Source organism: Ambystoma mexicanum, chromosome 1p (assembly GCF_040938575.1).
Source record: "Ambystoma mexicanum isolate Mex_15411 chromosome 1p, UKY_AmexF1_1, whole genome shotgun sequence".
NCBI classification, from domain to species: Eukaryota; Metazoa; Chordata; class Amphibia; order Caudata; family Ambystomatidae; genus Ambystoma; species Ambystoma mexicanum.
In genome coordinates this window covers 525,352,066-525,366,895 of record NC_090921.1, presented here as the reverse complement: position 1 = coordinate 525,366,895, position 14,830 = coordinate 525,352,066, and the positions used below count along the sequence as shown (strand labels likewise).

Genomic DNA, 14,830 nt, shown 5'->3' with positions numbered 1-14,830 from the left:
TACTGGGTTCTTCCTCCAGGGATTGAGCAGAGTTATCAGACTAGTTGTCATGATTTTTAAAGGGAAACATATTTCTTCCTTCCTTTTTTCTTTGGTAAAACATTGCCCAGTGATCCACATTTTTTTCTGGATGAGCAACATAGACATGTCCAGTTTCTGGGGCAAATTAAATAAATCCATCTGTATTTACTTTTGTTGCTTGACGTCTATATACATAAAGCATTACAAGTTAATCTCTACCAACCTTGTATTTCCTGTCGTTAATACCCCTACTGTATTGTAAACTGAACTCTATCGACTGGGCTCATCCAGCATCCCCACAGACAGTGTTTGCAAGTCCAATTTTTTCGAACGTGTGTCATTTGGCATGTATTCCTATTTTTTGTGTCAAACCCAACCCTTTCAGCCATGCATCTCCTGTCATCTATATCGACAATGTATTGTAAGCTCAAGTCTATTGACCTTGGGTTTCCTGTCATCTATATCTGCATAGTATTGCAAGATCCACTTAATCAACTTTCATCTCCTGTCATCTAGATCCAAATGATAACTAGTTCAAGTCTATCCACCCTGTGTCCCTGTTACATATATTGATGTACTGCAAGTTCAGCCCTATTGACCTTTTATCTCCTGACATATATAACCACACTGTATTGCAAACTCCAACCTAGTTTGTAACCTGTCTTCTATATTGACATTGTACTGCACGTTCAACACCATACACCTTAGATGTCCTGTCACCTAAATCTGCACTGTATTGCAAATTCAACTCTATGAAACATGCATCTCCTGTCATCTATATAGGCATTAAGTTGAACTGTATTGACCTGGTATCACCTACCAATTACATCTTCGTTGTATTGCAAATTCAACTCTATCGACTGTAAAGCTACAGTCATCTATATCCACATTGTACTACAAATTAAGGTATATTTTCCTCATTTCTCCTGCTATTTAGATACATATAGCAATGCAAGTTCTAATTCATTAATCGTTTCACATCTGCCATCTGTAGCCGCATTGAATCGCAACTTCAACACTATTGACCAGTTATCTCCTGTTGCCTGTATTCACATTCTATTGCTATTTCATGTCTATACACCCTGCCCCTCGTGTCATATATGTATCACTGCTGTATTGCAAAATAACTCTATTGAGCTTGTATTGCCTATTATTATTTTCAAGTGGTACTGCAGATTCCCCTCCATCGCCGTAAGGTAGGTGTTCTGATATGGTGCTTTTGAGTCAATAATGTTGGCCTCCCTGTGCATAGCTCTGAAAAGGAAACAAGGTTGGGGGATGTTAATGAGATAGTAGGGAACACTGATGAGGAACCCTGTATTGTTTTTGATGAGTGTAGGTTGGAAACCCTCCTCTCCCCATTGGCTGTGTGCAGGTCTGGATTCTCCTGTATTTGGGTAGCATACGTTGGCCTGAGTAGCCATAGGGGCGATCCCAGGACTGCAGGGGTTGTGATGGTTGCATTGGAGTCGGGGTATTGATAGCAGCTAGACAGGTTAAGAGTCTGTGTTAATTGTGCTAGACGTTGTGATGGGGAACAAATGTGTTGTAATATTTATGATTAATGTATTACATTAATGAATCATGCTATCGGGTGCATACAGGGCCGTTAACAGACCGCCATCCCAAGCCGGCTAGGCCTGAGTGCAGCAAATGCCTCGCAATGACTCATTTGTCACTACTAGCAACATGGGGCACCTTCTGGGGTGATAAAAAGATTTGGTAAGGGAACTTGAGACTGCAAATTTCATGTGCAACCAATTTCCTCTTAAAAAACTACAAACCAAGATGGCTGTCAGGGAGTACAGTACAGGGATTACATCCCTTTTCTATATCTATATCATGCCAGCCATGGAGCAAGAGTTCGTTTTGGAGGCCGGGGGGGGGGGAGGGTAAGTGCGGAAGGGTTTGGGAAAGAAGGGATTTGAGGTGGAACACTATGTGTATCATTGCTGGGTGTGGAGCAAGGAGAGAAAGGCTTTGGGGCATGGGTCGAAGCGATGGTAAAACGAGGGACACCTAGGGAGGAACAAAAAAGGCCAAGAGAACGAATGCATTCACTGATGGATGCCGCCAGGTTATCTCCTTCTGATTGGCTGGATGCCCTCTCCGGGTGGTAATGCAAATTCCTCTCTTGAACTTTTTCCTTCTGACATCATGTTATGTTACACACGTAATGTTATGGGGTCAGGTGCACTCTCCCATTGTAAAGTGCTCCTCTGCTCTTGAGTCTGGTTTACGCTGCAGGCAATAAAATACGAAAAATTAAACAATAAAAAACTCTATTGTCAGTGCCAGTCCTGACGTCTATATCCACATTTGATTGGAAGTTCTCCAGTCATTCATATCTGCATTGTATTGCACGTGAAACTCTATTGCCAGTGCTACTCTTGTCATCAGGAGCTGCAATCTATTGCAAGTTTCATGATATCGATCTGGTATCTCCTGTTCACATGGCAATGGCGCACGGTGTGCGCCACTGCACTGGTTCTAGTACCCTCCATCTTGGAAGAGAGTTTACAGCGCAGCTCCTGTTCCTGTGTTCTTTCCATACCCTCACAACCCTCATTACGCCGCACGCTGCACGGGTTTGGTCCATCTCCGTGGTCTCTGAGTTATGCAGTCTAACACCTTATGCCGCACTCTGCAATCTCACACCACTAATACAAATTCTCATTCTTGGATGGTCTCTTCTTTAATAGCGTTTCACCCTTCTTCTGGTACTATGGCAACTTTCAGAACTCCATCTCCTGAAGACTCTCAGGCTATGAGATCTTTAGCTTCTGCTCTAAGGCACCTGCAAATTGTGGCTGTTCTTCTTGCCCCGCCCGTGGGCGTTCGTGTCCTCCATCGCTTTGTAATGCGAGCTTGGAGGACATAGGAGTGGAAAGAGGAGGGTGTCAAGAGCGAGTAGGTGGTGGGCGAGTAGTCAAATTGCAGAAGTGATGATTTGCCTACATGGACACACACAGACTCACTGCTCAGTTTAGCTCACTGGATGCCATGACGCAGAGTACTGTTGGACATTGACTTTGGGGGGTCGTTTTGAGTGGATTGAGACCTGGTTCAGAATATTCTTGCGTCCAAGGGTGTGTGACGCGGAACAGTTAAAAGCTGTAGAATGCACCTGGTGGGGAAATCCGCCGGCCCATGGGAAGGAAAACATTGAAAGCAGAATATTCATCTGTGACTGCAAGTGACTGATTTGGTTGGCAAAGGTGGGTCGATTGTGTTACCTGGGTAGTAAACCATGAGAACGGCCATGTATGCTTCACGGGGTAATTCAAGTGCATATAATCAACCCAACATGCAGCATACACGTGTGCATGCATTTGGTTCCGTAAAGTACTTGTAGCCTTATACAGAGTGACAGAAATGGAATTCACGGAGAGACCATAATAATGATACTTATGGAGGAATCCTAGTAAGCCTACGGAAATACAGCATCATCGAAGACGTAGTTACTGCAGCCAGCGAGCTACCAAAATGCCATAGGAATGACACACATCACTTCTTTGAGAACTAGTCAGATTCATTTTATCTTGTGTTACCATTTTGTTTCTTCCAGTAATTTAACACAACTTTGTTCATCAAGTTTCTAGAGTAACCGTAGAGCCCTTTATATGTGTGTGGGTGTGTGTGTATGCTCTTCCAGTCTAACTTGGGCCTCCAACTTCCAGCCTAGTCTGTGGCGATAATATGCTTCAATATCTTGCTAGTTTGTAAAAAAAATATATATATTTATATATGAAGTAACCTCAGCCGCCATCAATGAACAGTCAGAAAATAAGTGATGGATTTTTCCAAATGGTTGTTAGATTCCTGTGTATTTTAATTGGACATCATTGAAACAAAAGAGGTCAAACAGGCTGTGGAATTTGAGGCCAGGGTGTAATTGGAAGAAAGGGAGCTGGACTTCTTAAATTATTTAGTGTCCATCAGCTGACAGAATCCATCACCGAAATGGTGAAAAGTGGTTTGCGACCCTCTTTTGGGGTTCACGAAGGAGCCCGAGCCAGGAACACAAACCCTCTTGAGAGGGAGTGCTCTACCTGAAGCACTGAGTGCCTAGTGTTGTGTACATATGCATCTTGGTGGGCATTCAATTTCCCAACGTCAGTCATGATAACATGATATAGATGTTTCTGTTGACAAGGCCACAGTTAGGACATCTTGGTCATCTTTCATGAGAAAATGAGCCAAAAATCTTACACCAGTAGGATGTAGCGACTCAGTGACTACCGTAGAATACAGTGGGTTTAAAATGCCAATTCCAGTTGGAAACGCGTTCTTTAATGGGCGGACAGGCCCGTTTTTTTTTTTTTTTTTTTTTTCCAGTATCTCACCAAGTGTTTGCTGCCACCTCCTGTTGCCAGTCTGGGACTGAGCCCTGCAGGGACGTTTGCCTGTTTTCCTTTTATTTTTATTCTTCAATGTAAAAGGCCGCAGGTAGGAATATATTCCCCCGGACACCTCGCCTAAACATTGTCTACCAGATTTCATTGTCTTTTACTCCCATTTTTTTCGACGCAGAAATTCTGAAATCTTCAAATAAGTAAATGGATTTCGTGTTTGTATGAGTATGTGTTATGCATCACATAACATGATTTTTTTGGCACGTGCCATTGAACAAACTCTACTTTCAAACTGAAAACACACTACTGACAGAATTTGCATCATGCCTAATTAATTATGCATTTTCAACTGGTGGGGAATAAAAAAAATAGAAAATAGTATTTAAAAATGTAGAAACGCTGGTGTGTGTTCCTACCTGGGGGGGGATTGTCCTTACACAGAAATCTCTTCTCTGTAGAGGGGAAATGCAGAGATTGAGGAAAATCTTCTCTGGAGAGGGTAATGCAGAGATTGTGGAAAGTCTTTTCTGGAGAGGGAAATGCAGAGATTGTGGAAAGTCTTCTCTGGAGAGGGAAATGCAGAGAGGGGAAATGCAGAGATTGTGGAAATTCTTCTCTGGTGCTGGAAATGCAGAGATTGTGGAAAGTCTTCTCTGGAGAGGGAAATGCATAGTTGGTGGAAAGTCTTCTCTCGAGAGGGAAATGCAGAGATTGTGGAATGTCTTCTCTGGCGAGGGAAATGCATAGATGGTGGAAAGTCTTCTCTGGAGAGGGAAATGCAGAGATTGTGGAAAGTCTTCTCTGGAGAGGGAAATGCAGAGATTGTGGAATGTCTTCTCTGGTGAGGGAAATGCATAGATGGTGGAAAGTCTTCTCTGGAGAGGGAAATGCAGAGATTGTGGAAAGTCTTCTCTGGAGAGGGAAATGCAGAGATTGTGGAAAGTCTTCTCTCGAGAGGGAAATGCAGAGATTGTGGAATGTCTTCTCTGGCGAGGGAAATGCATAGATGGTGGAAAGTCTTCTCTGGAGAGGGAAATGCAGAGATTGTGGAAAGTCTTCTCTGGAGAGGGAAATGCAGAGATTGTGGAAAGTCGTTTCCCCTCACAGGGGTGACTTGCTTGGAAAGGAGCATGCTGGGATTGTGGAAGGATGGTCTTTTCTGGTAGGGCCGCGTGGTGAGATGGGGAAGATGCCCTTGACATGGCGATGATCTCATTATGAGGATTACACCCATGGGGGGGGGGCCGTCATTGCGGAGATGTTTTTATGGAGGGAATTTTCGGATAATATTCATCTCGTTATGGGATTACCTCAATGGCTATAATGACATTTACAGCTTTGCACGGTTTGGGGCGTTGGCTTCTGCGGAGCCCATTGGTGCATCCAGGGCCCGGCCCTGCTGCCCTTCGCTCTCCACCAGTGTTATGGAATTCTCTCCTCCTGGACCCTAGCTCAACCTGGAGGCCCTCTTTTTTTAATCGTATTATTGTAAAGTGTGTTGATTCCCCTTCAGAGGGAGATGTTTGGCTATGAAACTAAGAATGATGACATGAAAGCTCGCTTTTTATGCAGGAAGTTGCCCTCCCCAGTGAATGACCTCTTTTGAGTTTCAAGGAAGATGGCTGCCGTGACGGGGATGTTCTTTTGTAAGATCTGCTCTCCTGCACTGGTGCGTTCTAAATGATACAGGGCCTAGTAAGATCGCGGTTTTGTCCCCTCTTCTACCCCTCCCTTGCCTCGCCGGGCCCTGAATCACTCGTGTATGGGCGCAATATAAATAAAATATCATATCATATGTATCTCCTAGTGGTGCGCGGGCTGGGCTCGGGTTTCGGAAGCTGCAGATTCTAACCCAGAGAGCAGCATGTTTCATTTGAGAGAACATGGTTCTTCTGAGAAGGCAAATCAGAGGGCACTTATCAGCTGGCTGTCACTTCTACCTTCTCAGCTTTTAGTTACTCGTTAGGCCGCATCTTATAATACTCCTTCATGGACTGGTCTTGCACATTCTGAGGGCAACGGGTGTACTCACGGTGTTCCTTCAGACACCAGGCCAGATGGCTCTCTCCACACAGACACAGGGAGATTAAGCTAGATCTGAAGATGGGGGTCTTGCTTGCTGCAGCCTCTGGCACAGAGGCCTGGGCTGACCCACAGGGCAATTGGTTAGTGCTTGAAGGTCCCGCGAGAGATGTCCGCGTGGCTCAGATTTCCGGGCCAATACAGACGCATTTTATGACTCCGATAGCTTTAAACAGTGTCACTGCACCTCCGCATTTATAGCAACAGTGCTGCTGCTGTAAAATGCACCGTTTTCCATACTTTGTGCCTGCCAATGCATCCCCAGCTACTACACAAACAGGCTGTCATGAAAAAGATTTGAATTGTTTTAGTGTCTGGAGTGATTCTTTTAACCAATCTGGCCCTTCACGCAGAACTTCTTTAAAAAAAAAACAAGAGTTGAAAGGAAACAAATAAATAGTAAATAATAAATAAATAAATAAATAATAAACAGCGCTTCCTCGCGCTTTCTTACAACACGAAAACGTTTTTATGGCACCGTTGATGTTGCCTAGAGGGGCGGGACCGATCTACATGGAGCGGGGAGAGGCCCCCAGAGCCGGCCGAACAGTCAAGTGAGAAATAAGGAGTAATGGGATCCACTTTTAACCCCTGGTGCATTCTCCAGCTGGTCGTTTTCTCAAATACACCTATTTGCTATAAAATGCATCCGTTCACGAAAATGTCACCCGTGTACTATGCAAACAGTTTGTTGCAAAAAGAAATGAGTATGTATTTGCGAATAAGGTCCCGAATTTTATTTTGAATGTGTCTTTTGTTTGCCCTTGTCCGGCCCCGGTGGGCGGGGGAGGGGGAATTCTCAACAGGGTGGTGCCGATGAAACCTGGAAGGGCAGAAGAAGCACATATTTTCAGGCGAGTGACTTTGCCCCAGCCCTTCCAGCCTATCAAAGGAGCTGACCTGTTGAACTATGCCACGACTGCCTGCAGAACGTCTTCTATGATGCCCGTCCATATTTAGCGCCCAATTCGATCCACACAACTGTTCGGGGTGTTTAACGTTGTATTGAGGCTACTCGAAAGAATTAATTCTGCAGAAAACTTGAAAAGAAATGTCTAAACATTGCAGAACCAAGGTGGGGTGTTTTACCATGTATAATGAACAGGGGTGGTATAACTGGGCACCCGGGAATGAAGCAACGCCACCTTGCGACAGAGAGCTGGCATAGATGACCTACTAAGCCATGTAACAGTCCCCTTCTGAAGCGACACACACAATATTCTACCATCATGCAGTAGGCATGATTGGGAGAACACCTCGAGACCCCGGAAGGAGGAGCCAATTTTCCCATGGATCGTTCATATATACCTCTCAACATTTATATAGCGCCCAACTGCCCTTAATATGGCCTCAAGGGGCTGTGGGTCGCTTGGGAACATGGCATCCCGTAGTGTGAACCTTACACGACCTACATTGCTTTTCAGGAAAATAACATTCGCGTTGGCAGAGATTATTCAAAGACTACCCTGAACAGCTGTGGGGCGCCGGGTGGGCAGCAGTGTGTGTTTTCATGGGTCAGTGAACTAGTGTTGGCTGGCACGTGCTCGGGTTGTGGGACTGTGACAGCTATTATTGGAACGCTGTGTATAAAAGTGCAGTCTACCTTACAGGAGCGAACCGCATTGTTCTGCGTGTGAGGTGTGTTCTATGCAAGCGGCACTGTCGGAACCAGCATGAAAACTACCGTATATAAGTCTGGGGTCTTAACTTGACACCTACAGCGGAGGATCTCTTCAGCAGGTGCACGTCTCTTGTGTGGCATTTGAAACGTAAAAGAAACAAGTGGGCACTCTATGGTCTCTGGAACCCTTCTGCCATTTGTGGTCATTTAAAGAGTGTGTGTGTGTGTGTGTGGGGGGGGGGGGGGTGTCTCCCCCGCTTCCCGTTGCGCGCTCTAAAATGTAGCCTGTCACCTGTGGAGCCAGAACTCTAATCCTGCCTTGCAGATTTGTCCGAAACCATGGGCCTGAGCAAAGGGCGCCATCTTCCCTTGTCTCGGTCCTTGTTATTTGCCAGCATGGTGATTGATACGAAATATGCTATCCCATAATACCAAACTCCAAATAAACAATATACATGCACGGTGCCCCGCTCTTTTTTCCAAATGAGTAATTCTTTCCCCTTCGCTAAGTACTGCGCACTCCCATTGAACGCCCCCTGCACTGCTAGCGCCTAGGAAATCAAATTAGCGGTGTGCTTGACACATACAGCAACATTTGTGTTATTACACATGGTGGATTTCATGCTGTACGGCGCATATTTGATTTGTACACAATTTCGAAAGACGCCACCTGGCCACTCATCTGCACCCAGCTGCTTGTAAGAGGCCCAATCAGTGCCAATGGGCTTTTGCCTGGCGCCCCTCTGCCGCTGGTCTAACTTTACAGCGCTGGAGCCTTGGCAGTAAGTGGCGGCGCTGCACAGAACTGGCGTCCGGTACGACCGAAGTCTGGATAAGTAGAAAGCGTGCGGTTGTGAGCAGATTGCGTGACGGTTGGGTGCGAGGTAGCGAATATTCTGTAACCGCGCCACGATGCACCAGGGCCGCTGTGCCCGTTATCAATGCAAATAAATAAATAAATAAAATGCGGTGCGTGCAGTGGTTGGTGCTGCATGGGCTCCGGCTTTGGTTCTGGGCTCGCATATCTCTGTGCAGTGCGGGTGAGACCCGTCTCGGGGTTTGTAGTTGCATTCGGTACGACGCCCCGAATGAGAAGAGGTCTATGGACTGGGGGCGTCCCTCCCTTTGTAGGTAATCACAATAGTAACTACATTTTACTAACTAGAGCCCAAAGGCCCCAAAATATTAAGCATTCGTGTAGTAAACACCACAACCTTAATGATCCATAAGCACGTGGCGATACTTTCGCTACACGTCAGTGGTGGCTAATTTGATCAACCTGTGACCCTTCCGATGTGTGCTTCAGGCACCCAACCCTCTCAGTTACTGAGCAGTATACATCGACACCTGTCATAGGATTCCTCCCCTGTTCATAGGTTCGGTCCCAGCGACCCTCTTGCCATGGCCCAAGACTGTTCCTGCTTAAAATTCATTTCGCTGAACAGTGCAGATTTCCAGGCCAGTGTAATTCCTAGTGGCAAACACTCCAGATCGGAGTATCTGAACTTGATACCCACGTTCAACAAGGATCGACATAAATAGTGCTTCCCTAAAATGTATTTGTACCTACCAAAAGTACACTTAAAATAGGAGCCAGGCCTGGTGCCAATAACAATATACCCCTAACATTGGTTTCCATTGTACCCAAAGACTCCTGCACCCTTTTTAGACTCCCCAATGAATTTGTAGCAATCCTTTTTGTTTCTCCGAAGACCCCATCCCCTCCATTTCCAGACTCCTCAAGGTTGCATTTGCAGCTATCCTTTTAGTGCTTTCGAAGACACCCGCTCCAATCTTATACTCCTCAATGTTGCTTTTACATCTATGCCATTTGTGTCTCAGAAGACTCTGTAACATTTGCAGACTCCTCAATCTTACATTTGTAGATATCCCTTTAGAGTCCCCAAATACTGTCACTCCATTTTTACACTCCTCAATGCATTTGTAGCTATCTCTTTAGTGTCCCCAAGGACTCCCGCTCCACTTTTAGACTCCTCAATATTGCATTTGTAGCTATCCCTTTAGTGTCCCCAAACATGCCCGCTCCATTTTAAGACTCCTCAATATTGCATTTGTAGCTATGTCGTTAGCGTCCCCAAGGACTCCCGCTCCACTTTTAGACTCCTCAATATTGTAATGTAGCTATCCTTTTTGCGTTTCCGAAGGCCCCCTTGCTCCATTTCCAGACTCCTCAATGTTGCATTTGTAGCTATCTCTTTAGCGTCCCCAAACATTCCCACTCCATTTTAAGACTCCTCAATGGGGCATTTGTAGCTATCCCTTTAGTGTCCCCAAACATTCCCGCTCTATTTTAAGACTCCTCAATGTTGCATTTGTAGCTATCCCTTTAGTGTCCCCAAACATTCCCACTCCATTTTAAGACTCCTCAATGGGGCATTGGTAGCTATCCCTTTAGCGTTAAGACTCCTCAATGTGGCATTTGTAGCTATCCCTTTAGTGTCCCCAAACATTCCCAGTCCATTTTAAGACTCCTCAATGGGGCATTTGTAGCTATCCCTTTAGTGTCCCCAAACATTCCCGCTCTATTTTAAGACTCCTCAATGTGGCATTTGTAGCTATCCCTTTAGTGTCCCCAAACATTTCCACTCCATTTTAAGACTCCTCAATGGGGCATTTGTAGCTATCCCTTTAGTGTCCCCAAACATTCCCACTCCATTTTAAGACTCCTCAATGTGGCATTTGTAGCTATCCCTTTAGTGTCACCAAACATTCCCGCTCCATTTTAAGACTCCTCAATGGGGCATTTGTAGCTATCCCTTTTGTCCCCAAACATTTCCGCTCCATTTTAAGACTCCTCAATGGGGCATTTGTAGCTATCCCTTTAGTGTCCCCAAACATTCCCACTCCATTTTAAGACTCCCTTTAGTGTCCCCAAACATTCCCACTCCATTTTAATACTCCTCAATGGGGCATTTGTAGCTGTCCCTTTAGTGTCCCCAAACATTCCCACTCCATTTTAAGACTCCTCAATGGGGCATTTGTAGCTATCCCTTTAGTGTCCCCAAACATTTCCACTCCATTTTAAGACTCCTCAATGGGGCATTTGTAGCTATCCCTTTAGTGTCCCCAAACATTCCCACTCCATTTTTAGACTCCTCAATGTGGCATTTGTAGCTATCCCTTTAGTGTCCCCAAACATTCCCGCTCCATTTTAAGACTCCTCAATGGGGCATTTGTAGCTATCCCTTTAGTGTCCCCAAACATTTCCGCTCCATTTTAAGACTCCTCAATGGGGCATTTGTAGCTATCCCTTTAGTGTCCCCAAACATTCCCACTCCATTTTAAGACTCCCTTTAGTGTCCCCAAACATTCCCACTCCATTTTAAGACTCCTCAATGGGGCATTTGTAGCTGTCCCTTTAGTGTCCCCAAACATTCCCACTCCATTTTAAGACTCCTCAATGGGGCATTTGTAGCTGTCCCTTTAGTGTCCCCAAACATTCCCACTCCATTTTAAGACTCCTCAATGGGGCATTTGTAGCTCTCCTTGGCTATTCTTTTGTAGTGAAACTTTGGAACACTCCACAATTACCTCCCGTGGAGAGACCAGACTGATGCCGATTTCAAATGTAAGTTCTCAGTTATGGCAGGGGCGGCAACACCATATATTCATGAGACCTGATTATTTTTCCCAGCATAGCCAGAGACTCAGCCTGGTAAATTTGTGATATGCCAAATGTTAAGAGTTGTGGTGATCACCAAGTGATGCAGTGTTTCCGCACCCAACTTAAACCAGTGATATTAATTGCATCATCTGCATGTGCGATGCATGCAAACACTCACTAAGCGGGTGCGAATACACAAAGAAGACAACAATCTACTGTTGCTGTGGAGATGTTGAGAAGCTCTAAGAATGACCCAGGCCCCGGGCCGCATGAAATGCGGGACGATAGAGGGTCTGGGAGTTTAGGCGCGGGGTGGGGGAAAACAGCGCGAAAGCGTAAGGAGGGGCGTCCGAATGGCCCCACAAGAAACAAAAGCCCAGGAAAGGGCAGGAAACAGCACCTGGGAAGATGCAAAATATAACAGCAAGTGGTCAGGGGGGTAACCCGGCCGCCCCCAAGAAGGAACAAAAGGCCGGGGGGGTATAAGTAAGCCTGGAAAAGGAGAGGTGGCACAAACCAGGTAAGAGCTCACCTCTCTCGGGTAGGCTCTTGGTACCTGGAGAAGGGAAAGGAAAAACGTTGGCTCTTGCGGGCTCACGCATTTTCCTACCTCTCTGATTTCGTTCTAAATGCAGTGGCTACGAGTCGCCTAGCGGTGCCGGAGCAGGAGCGACTCAGAAGTACCAGCTGCAAACGAACAAAGCACCTTTCCCGTGGTCAAACGAGAAGCGTGGCTGACAGAATTCAGACGAGAAGGATGGCAGAAGGAAGAGCAAAAAGTGCCCAAGAATTCTCAGAATGGGCGAGAAAGGCAGAGAAGGAGTATGGGGCACAATGGGTGCTGGAGATAATGCAGAAAGAAGAAAGGGCAAAGGCAACGTCACCTCTGCTGTTCATAGAGCGCAGCAGCAGCGAAGGAGAAGACGAGGTACCGCAAGGACAGAAGAGGGGAAGAGCGGAGTCCAAGAGATCAGAGGAACAGACAGAGGCACCGACCAAGAGAAAGAAAAAAGATAAAAACAAAAGGTACTGCGAATAATAATGTGGGGAATAAAATCGTAAAAATGTTTAAAAAAGTGAGATTTTTATGTCAGAAATAATACCAAGAAGGGTCTGGTATGGGGTACAGAAGAGGCACGGAATCGAAATAGCCAGAAAGAAACTAAATAAATCAGTAGAAAAGTACTGCAGGAGCACAGGGCTGCACTTCATAAGACATGGCTTACACCGGAGCAATCCGGACATGTTTCACCAGGATGGGGTACACCCTTCAAGGAAAGGGATGGGGGGTTTTCCGACAACATTTTTAGGGCACTCCAAGAACGAGGTTGTAGGTAGGGTGCTTTTGGGGGGGACCTGAGCGGGCGTAAGGAACACCCACTTAGGTGTGGCGGCATGTGCCTAGGAACGAAGGCCCAGGGATAACAAGGACTCAGGAGGAGCCTTGGGCAACTTCGGGACTGGACACAAGGTGCCCAAAAGCACATGGCAGTGTATTTATTTTGTTGTGTTGTATTTTCTGTAAGAAAATAAAATGCCTACGGCCTACAACTTTTCCATACACATAAGTTGTCTGTGATTTATTACTTAGGTAGGGATCTTGTAAGAGAAGCAAAGCGAGCCCACACTACTCAGCCTAGAGTGCACCAAGCTTGAAGCTACACACACATATCAGAAACTCTGGTCCAACCAGGGGAGTGTCCAGGCATCACAATGACGGGATTGCTGGGCTGGTCATCAGAGAGTCTGGCAACTTTACACAGTTTCTAAAAGGGTACTTACTGCATGCCAACCACACTGGAAGACATTTCATCCCCATTAGAACGTGTGGTCTCCAGGTTATGCACACACAAGCATTGAGGCAGACAACTTCTTACAAGTCAACATTATAGACACCCCTACAGGGACTGACCCAAATGGCGAGCAATGCAAGGATTATAGGCCTTTTTTCCAAAATAGTTGCACATTTAGAAAGAAAGGCCAGTGTGAACTAAACCAAGGCGACAAGGGTGGCGACTAGCACAGACATGTACCAGAGCCTGGCAGGGGAGCAGACCTTTGAATTTCCAGGGGTGCTGCTAGGGCGGTTCCATTGAAAGTGTGGGGACATTCAGCGCAGATGCTTTTTTCCAGGGGGGTGGCTGGGCCTCAGACTACCCCCATACGCAGCGCCCGTGGTGCCAAGGAGGGAAACACTTTTTGGCTATGTGGTAAGGTTTTGGGCGGGATGATGGCACGCTGGCCAGCTCATAAACTCACCGGGTAGAAGAGGGCATGCGTCGGGCCGATCCTCCTGGAGTATTTACCGCAGGGCCCGGGGCAAACAAGGAGCTCAAGGCCGGCAATCCGCGAGCTTTGGCCGCCAAAGTTCCGTCTAGTCCCCTTATTTGCCACGGATCGGGAGCAGGACTCGCGCAGGGATTTGCAGGAATCTTTATTTAGTCTTGGCAGATGTCGCTGGACTCGGGAGATTGGAAATGAGTCCGGGAGATTACGCAGGGTTATTAATTGGTGACCTCCCCTTTAAGAGTGATTGGCGGGGACTTTCTGCCCAAGCGGTTGCTCCAAAACGTTCTCCAGCCTTGGGCGGGGGTCCTGGGAGAGGGGGGCTATAGGGCTTGGAACTGGCAGGAGAAGAGGGTACACGCTAATGATGCACACAAAAGCACTTTGCTTTCCCAACTCGATTGTCTCGCTCACAAAGGTCTCCTGCGGTGAGAGCTGTGTAATCCGCTCATTACAGGGACAGGGAAAGAATTACAGTGACACACACGCAGTGTGCTCTGGGGCCTGCCATGTACACTGACAGCTCTTCCCGGGGAAGGCACTGAGGCAGGGAGGCTGCTTTGGGCCTGCAGACCTGGGGGCGGGTTGAGTCGCCAGATGACTCCATGTGAACCGGGCGCCACGCTTCCTGTCCTGGGCTTTCATTTAACGCACCAGTGCATTCTGGGAGTTATTGTATTGGTTCTCTATAGCTGCACAACTTGCACTGATACAATCACAGGCATTGGCAATAGGGGTCACAGTGTGGTGGAATCAACTGGTCACCCCAAGGTTGGGGGGAATTGGAGCCACATTAGCTCCAAGTATTCGTGGCCCCCCAACCGCCCCTAAACCCAGAGT

General features: G+C 46.6%; 1 protein-coding gene across 1 annotated transcript in view; it reads right to left on the bottom strand.

Moving 5' to 3' along the window:
• The window catches only part of RAX2 (retina and anterior neural fold homeobox 2), a 67,046-nt gene extending 52,560 nt beyond the window's left edge, over window positions 1-14,486 (bottom strand). Inside the window, exon 1 of the transcript XR_011303938.1 lies at window positions 13,964-14,486. The gene's annotated coding sequence lies outside the window, so the exon portion shown is untranslated. The remainder of the gene's footprint in view (window positions 1-13,963) is intronic.
• Between the last annotated feature and the right edge of the window lie 344 nt (window positions 14,487-14,830).